Source organism: Papaver somniferum, unplaced genomic scaffold (assembly GCF_003573695.1).
Source record: "Papaver somniferum cultivar HN1 unplaced genomic scaffold, ASM357369v1 unplaced-scaffold_80, whole genome shotgun sequence".
In the NCBI taxonomy this organism is placed as follows: Eukaryota; Viridiplantae; Streptophyta; class Magnoliopsida; order Ranunculales; family Papaveraceae; genus Papaver; species Papaver somniferum.
In genome coordinates, this window is record NW_020650971.1 from 1,267,352 (window position 1) to 1,275,565 (window position 8,214).

An 8,214-nucleotide genomic window follows, 5' to 3' on the forward strand; every position below is an offset into this window, starting at 1 on the left:
TCTTTTCTATAGGCTTGTATATCTATTTCTTACAGATCATGTATATTCTTTTATTTTAATATTTGCTTGTATATCTATTTCTTATAAATCATGCATATTCTTTTATTCAAATATTTGCTTGTATATCTATTTCTTATAAATCATGCATATTCTTCTATTCTAATAAATCTCTTGCTTTCTATTAAAGAAAAATAAGCTAAGCGATAAAATTAAATAAAATGTGGCATGGCACTTGGTAATTTGTGATGATATTACTCGGAGAAAAGTGATAGTATTTTTTTTCTTTTGACTCAAAGAAGGGAAATATATTGATAAAGAAAAAACAGTATTATCACAAAACAGTGGAAAAGCTGTTGAGAAAAGAGAAACTACAAACTCTCAAGTTTAGCTGAGAAAAAATGAAAACTAAAGAAAAGAAAAAAGGAGGCTATTGAGACCCTAAAACACCCTCCCAGTTATACAAGACCATATTAAGAGAAACATTCTCAAATGTATTTGTATTCATAGACCAGTTATACAGCAAAATCTTCACTTCTTGCAGCAGTAAATCGTAACTTTTGTAAACTCCTTGAAAAGTTCTTCTGTTACGCTCATTACATACTGTCCACCAAATAGCAAAAGGGATTAAACCCCATAACCTTCTTTTTAATGAATTCCCTTTTTTTCTGCGACATTCCCACAAAGTTGATCTTACATCGATACCAAAAACCCATTGTGTCTTGAAAATGTTAAAATAGAAATTCCACAGCTTACCTGTCACCTCACAGTGAAGAAAAAAATGAGTATTTGTTTCTGGAGATTTTTTGCACAATATGCGGGCATTAATCCCAACGGAGTTTCTGATAGAATCAAGAGTAGGAGCAGCATTATAACACAAACACAAAGTAAAGAATATAACCTTCATTGGAATTCTTGGATTCCAAAGACTCTTATAAGGAAATATAAGAAAACCTTCATCTTCTAAAGCAAAATAAAAGGATTTTAATGAGAAAGTATTCCCAGGAATCCATATTATAGTGTCATCACCATTCTCTGCTAATTCAGGGTTGTTTATGAGCTTGAAAATGCGGGGGTCTAACAACCACACCCAACAATTCGTTTGGCAATCTGAGAGGACTTACTCCAATATACTTTCTAGAGAATCAACTAGACAGTCAGACTCAATCTAGAATAAATTATATCAAAGAGTTTAATATCTCTAACTCTTAACGCAATCCGCAATCAGCAAATAAAAACCTGCGAGCCTGATTGAATATAAGAGAAATTACTTGAACGGTATCAAAGACCAATGTTCAAGTGTCAATCAATGTAAATCAACAATCAAAGGTTGGATATTCTAATTGATTGATCTTAACCCACAACCTGTGATATTTCAATTATATAACAAAATATAACGCGGAAAAGAAATAACACAGACACCAGAATTTTGTTAACGAGGAAACCGTAAATGCGGAAAAACCCAGGGACCTAGTCCAGATTGAACACCACATTGTATAAAGCCGCTAAAAACACTAGCCTACTACCACTTAACTTCGGACTGTACTGTAGTTGAACCGTAATCAATCTCACGCTGATTCAAGGTACAGTTTCACTCCTTATGTCTCTGATCCCAGCAGGATACTACGCACTTGATTCCCTTAGTTGATCTCACCCACAACCAAGAGTCGCTACGACCCAAAGTCGAAGACTTGATAAACAAATCTATCGCACACAGAAAAGTCTATATAATTGAATAAATATGTCTCCCACAGAAATAGCTAAGAGTTTTTGTTCCCTATTTTGATAAACCAAGGTGAATAAGAACCAATTGATAAACCGGACTTATATTCCCGAAGAATAGCCTAGTATTATCAATCACCTCAAAATAAAATTAATCGACTAGCGAAACAAGTTATTTTGGAATCACAAACGATGAGACGAAGTTTGTTTGTGATTACTTTTCTATTTTGCCTGTCGGAGATATAAAATCTCGAGCCAATTATTTCAATTGTACTCAACACGATAGAAACAGCAATATCAGATCACGCAACTACAAAGATAATAGTTGGGTCTGGCTTCACAATCCCAATGAAGTCTTCAAGTCGTTGACCTACAGGGTCTCGAGAAGAAACCTAAGGTTAAAGTAGAATCGACTCTAGTTATGCAACTAGTAACATAGAGAAGGTGTGGGATTACGTTTCCCAATTGCTAGAGTTATCCTTTATACAGTTTTTAAATCAGGGTTTGCAATCCAATTTACCTTGGTAACAGAGCTTTCAATATTCACCGTTAGATGAAAAACCTGATTCAACCAAGCTAATATCTTTCAACCGTTAGATTGAACTTAGCTTGTTACACACAAACGAAATGTACCCTCATTTAGGTTTATATAACCGTGCCTAAACGTGTACACCATGTTGGTTCACAAATAGTTAACCGAGGTTAGACATATGATTACTCTCATATCAACCTTATTCATCTTAACCATAACTAGTTCAAGTGACTCAAATTAAACTAGTTAATAGTTGTTCAATTGTTTATAAAACACAATTGAAATGAAATAGTTTTGATTCACTTGAATCAATCATGAACATTATAGCCACTGTTTGCAAAGATTGCATTCCTTATGATTTAAATATTTAAGTTCATGGACTTGACCAATTTGACAAAGTAACCAGCTTAAGTATGCGTACGGGTATGCGTATTTAAGCAACCGGTTTTTGAGTTTGTCATCACCAGAAATTTTCGGTTCAAAAACTTCCGCCAGTATGCGTACGGGTACGCATACTTAAGGTGACTAGTTAAGAGTTTTTTCAAAACCAAACTCAGCAGAAATTCTCGGTTCGAGAACTTCCGCCAGTATGCGTATAGGTACGCATACTTAGCATGTCTCATTCACCAATTTCGTATACACACAAATGCATACTCTTGGCTTCCGGTTTATGGACTTATACACAAATGTGCGAACACACTATATATGCTTATATCCAAAGATGGTTACATCATCAACTCTTTATTTCAATCATTGAAACATTCTTCTATAATGTCAACAGTCGTTTTCACACACTATTAGCATCAAAGCGATTTTCAAGATATTGAAATAATCATTATTGAAACCTTCCAAGTCTTACAATAAATGATTGTATCACACAAACCATGTAAGATGTTACTCGGCAATTTTATCATGATCAAGATGAACTTGGTCGAAGCGAAAGCTTACCAACACATATTTCGAGAAATATGTAAGCGAGATATACTCATCTCGAAATCTCAAATGTGTTTAGAGAAAACTATATTGTAACACGTCTTATGTCTGAATACAGGATATAGTAGAAATAGACTTTCCAAGTGATATGTAAGTTCAAGTCTCCACATACCTCTTGGCGAAGAAGTTCCACAATCACCCATTAGTAGTTCTTTGTCTTCAAGAGATGAACGTCGAGAGATTTAAGATCAACTACACTATCTATATCCTAGTCCGAGACATCTACAAATAGGATAGAAATTAAGACTTATAGTTTTGATCACTAACATTAACAAACATGCTTGAGATAGCAATGCATGCGAGTTCGACCGAGCAATGCTCTTACAATCTCCCTCTTTGTCAATTTTAGTGACAAAACTATCAATACATATGGATTATAAAAAAGATAAAAAAAAATGTAGCTTCTTATCCATATGCTTGATCTCCTTAGCATCTTCAACGCGACTCGAAATCTTCGTCATTTCCAAGTAATCCATGATCCTAAAGGTTATAAGTTCAGCATCACAGTTGTTGAAGATCCGTATCTATAACAATGAGAAAACAAAATGCTCTCAATCATTGTTATAAAGTGTCATAGTATTATTACACAGCATCAAAGTTCAATTGTATCACAATTTTGACAATAACACTATGGTGATATCCATCACTCCCCTTTAGTCAATACATATCTCAACATGAAAACCACTCCCCCTTACAAAATGATCCGTAAACCATATGTATTTGTAGTGTGAACTACACATTAATTCTCCCCCTTTTTGTCAAAAAAATTGGCAAAGGTACGAAAATTAGTGGGATCCTAATGAAATTTACACGGAGATACATCATGACCAAAAGGTGTATTAAGATACCAACAAATTTAGATGCAATCATAAAGCCGAATATAAATGCATTCATCAAGGAGTTAATGAATATACAAGATAACCCTTAAAAATTCCACAGTCACACTCCCCACAAAGATTTGGAAATTAAGCACAAGTTCAAAAGAACTCTCCTCCATAAAATGTCATCCCCGAAGGAACAACAAATAAGACCTTACTTTCATAAGAAAATAAGGATTTCTTACAAATACTAGGATATGGGACAGAAACATATCTACTAGAAACAAATGTAAACAGGACTTAACACTATTCTGGAGTTCCAAACTCAATTGCCCAAAAGATAGAGATAAAAGTAAGGGCAAGAGTTATGAGGAGCTAATGAACTAGAACAACACCAATAGACTGCCGCAAATGCTGAAACGTGGCATTGTCTAATGGTTTGGTGAGAATATCAGCCAATTGTTGTTCAGAAGACACAAATTCCATAGTGATGATAGCATCTTCATAAAGATTTCGAATAAAATGGTACCTGATGTCTATGTGCTTAGTTCTTGGGTGCTCAACAGGATTCTCAGTGATGCGAATCGCACTTGAATTATCACAAAAGATCTTCATTATTCCAGAATCAATTCCATAATCGTCAAGCATTTATTTCATCCATAGAAGTTGAGTACAACATGACCCAGCAGCAATGTATTCTGCTTCACATGTTGAAAGAGATTGTAATATTTTGTTTCTTGCTATGCCAAGCTACAAGATTGATTCCTACATAGTAGAATCCTCCTGATGTACTATTTCTTCTTCCACACATCCTGCCCAATCGACATCTGAATAGGCAGTAAGATCCATGTTAGTATCAAAAGTGTAAGAAAGACCACACCCCGCAGTGTGACTGATGTAACGTATGATCCTCTTTGTGGCAACAAGATAAGATTCCTTTGGATTTTCCTGAAACCTTTAACGTATACGACATCATGAATTTCAGGAACGCCAGGTAATTTGATCGTCCCTTTCATGCTTATGTAGCAACAGCTTCCATCTCCAAAAGTTACGGGTCCACCATCAAAATCGCTTGACTTGATGAACCATGAGAGATCTCCAGTCATGTGCCTGCTACATCCACTATCAAGGAACCATTGAAAAGGTGATGTTGACTTTAGAGCAAAAGCTCTCATACTAGCAGTACTAGCCATTTCGGGATTTCTTGTTAGTATTGAATATCGTTTAAGAGATGGCACAAGTTGAGCAGTCTTTTTATGGAAATCACTAGCAACCTTTAGTCTTCTCTTGAAGTAAAAACACACATGTTGAAAGTTATTGTGAGAACCACAAAACAAGCATGTACCAACATCATTAACCTTGTTTGAAAAGTTCTGAGCGCAGTCAGATTTCACAAAGCCTAGACCTTGTTTATCACCTGACAAACGGCAATTCTTCAAGGAAGAATTAGAGTTGTTATTCAAAACTTTTGAAAAAGTTTGTACGGACTCCAGATCCTTAAGCTTTGCAATTTCTGCAGCAAGATCAGACTTGATTTGGATTTGTTTCTCTAAATTTTTCTGGAGCTCAACAACCTCTTCAGAGCAGTCTTGAACAATAGGTTTTTTGATATAACTTTCACAATGAGGATTATCAATTTCTTTCATCCATCGAAGTTTTTCGAGACACAAGAACTTGATAAGTTTTTTTAAATCAGGATTCTCAACCTTTTCGACGGTTTCTAGAACACACTCGATGTTGAGTTTATCCATTTCTGGTGAAGCGTTTTTAGAGACAATATTTTCCATCATCAGATCGCTACAAACACAGACTTATAAGGTCTTTAATATGTTTGCCTGCTCTGATACCAATTGAAAATGCGGGGGTCTAACAACCACACCCAATAATTCTTTTGGAAATCTGAGAGGACTTACTCCAATATACTTTCTAGAGAATCAATTAGACAGTGAGACTCAATCTAGAATAAAGTATATCAAATAGTTTAATATCTCTAACTCTTAATTCAATCCGCAATCAGCAAATAGAAATCTGCGAGCCTGATTGAATATAAGAGGAGTTACTTGAACGGTACCAAAGACCAATGTTCAAGTATCAATCAATGTAAATCAACAATCAAAGGTTGAATATTCTAATTATATAACAAAATATAATGCGGAAAAGAACTAACACAGAAACCAAAATTTTGTTAACGAGGAACCGCAAATGCAGAAAAACCCCGGGACCTAGTCCAGATTGAACACCACACTGTATTAAGTCGCTACAGGCACTAGCCTACTAACAATTAACTTCGGACTGGACTGTAGTTGAACCCTAATCAATCTCACACTGATTCAAGGTACAGTTGCGCTCCTTACTTCTCTGATCCCAAAAGGATACTACGCACTTGATTCTCTTAGTTGATCTCACCCATAACCAAGAGTTGTTACGACCCAAAGTCGAAGACTTGATAGACAAATTTGTATCACACAGAAAAGTCTAGGGATTGAATAAATCTGTCTCCCACAGAAATACCAAAGAGTTTTTGTTCCCTCTTTTGATAAATCAAGGTGAACAGGAACCAATTGATAGAATGGACTTATATTCCCGAAGAATATCCTAGTATTTTCAATCACCTCACAATAAACTTAATCGACTAGCGAAACAAGTTATTGTGGAATCACAAACGATGAGACGAAGTTTGTCTGTGATTACTTTCTATCTTGCCCATCGGAGATATAAAATCTCGAGCCAATTATTTCAATTGTACTCAAAATGATAGAAACAACAAGATCAGATCACGCAACTACAAAAATAATAGTTGGGTCTGGCTTCACAATCCCAATGAAGTCTTCCAGTCGTTAAACTACAAGGTCTCGAGAAGAAACCTAAGGTTAAAGGAGAATCGACTCTACTGTAACACACAGGAGGTGTGGGGATTAGGTTTCCCAGTTGCTAGAGTTCTCTTTTATATAGTTTTCAAATCATGGTTTGAAATCCAAGTTACCTTGGTAACAGAGCTTTCAATATTCACTGTTAGATGAAAAACCTGATTCAACCAAGCTAACACTAGTGGAAAATCAAAATAATAAGTATGCCAGAAAAGGACTCAACATCATTAAAGATGACTGTTTCTGGGAGCCTAGAATTGTAGTCTTATTTCTCAAAACGAATGTTTATGAGATTCTTTTAATTTTTTAAATTACGACTTACTTCAATAGACTCAACAAAAGTGCTTACATAAACATACGTTTCATTATATTCAATATTAAAAACTATAAATGCTAATTTACAGTAATATGGGTCTGATTCATCTGAATCGCAGTCTAACTGGTATTTCTGACTGAACCTATTTCAGAAAATCGGATTCATCTGAATCCCCCGACTCATTTCTGACTGAAGATTAGAAACCCATTAAATTCAAATTAAAATCTCATTTCATACACCAATCAAAACATTCACCATTCAATTCAAATTTTGTTGTATCATATTAACTGAATTCACATGTGAATTGGGCCGACACTTATGTCAAAACCCCAAAAAGCTCTGCACAACTACTAAGTTCTTACAGATGTATTTTCTTACAATAGGTGGAAACCAACCTACAAACAATGAAAAGAAACTAAAACCAGCAAAAAGATGAACTGCTCTGCCAACTGGTCCAAATAGTATACTTGTGGCAAAATAAGTCTGGGCATTAGAAGTTTAAAAAAAAGTTTTGACAGCATAGCACGACTAGTTCTCACAAACAAGAAATTCTTTAAGAGATGATGATGATAAAAAAAATAGTAAGCTCTAAAAGAGAAGCTGGTGATGAGAAAAAAAAATCAAGGAGCTGCTGCAAGCAACAATCAGAGAATAATGCAGTTCTAATCAGCTAATGGTGGTGCTCATTAACTTGTAAAGAAGACATATACCTGAATGACAAGATACAATCCTTGGGTTTAGCATATTTCCTGATAACATGAAGAGGACAATATGTTCAGTTCTCTATATACATAGAAAAAAAAAGAAAAAAAAAAAAAAGAAAAATCCAAGTATTCAGTTAAAAATTATTATCTGATCTCCATTCCAATGCTCGTTTTCAGCTACAGATGTTGAAATTAGTGGAGATTGATTCGCATATGCAGCAAAAACATAAGGATCTTCATAACCATTTACATTTACGGCTGATCT